This window comes from Octopus bimaculoides, chromosome 24 (genome assembly GCF_001194135.2).
Source record: "Octopus bimaculoides isolate UCB-OBI-ISO-001 chromosome 24, ASM119413v2, whole genome shotgun sequence".
NCBI lineage: Eukaryota > Metazoa > Mollusca > Cephalopoda > Octopoda > Octopodidae > Octopus > Octopus bimaculoides.
This window is the reverse complement of record NC_069004.1, coordinates 9,081,096-9,081,694: the sequence shown is the minus strand read 5'-3', so window position 1 is coordinate 9,081,694 and position 599 is coordinate 9,081,096.

Sequence of the window (599 nt, the reverse complement as noted above, 5' to 3'; positions counted from 1 at the left end):
AAAAATAAATATATTGTTTGTTTGTGTGTTTATGTATGTATGCATGTATACATATATACATATACACATATATACATATATATATATATATATATATATTATATATATATATATATATGAATATATGTATCTATGTATGCACGTATGTATATATATATATTGCAATAGTGTTAGGAATAAAAACGGAATATAAATATAAATAAAAAAATAACAAGACTTATGATAGTTTGCCGATAACAAACCAATGCTTGTTAAATTATTTATCAACGTCAAAATGCAAACAACGAGTCTTATATTTTGTCATAAAGCAGAAGTCTATATTTCCTTTACGTTCCTAAACACTGCAAACGCATATGCATACATACATACATACATACATTACATACATTACATACATACGTTCATACATACATACATACATTCGTACATACATGCATACATACATACACACATTACATACATACATACATATAGGCATACATATACACGCCTACACAAACACATTCAGACACATAAGTATGTATATATATATATATATATATATATATATATACATACATACATACATATATATATATATATAATATATGTATGTATAT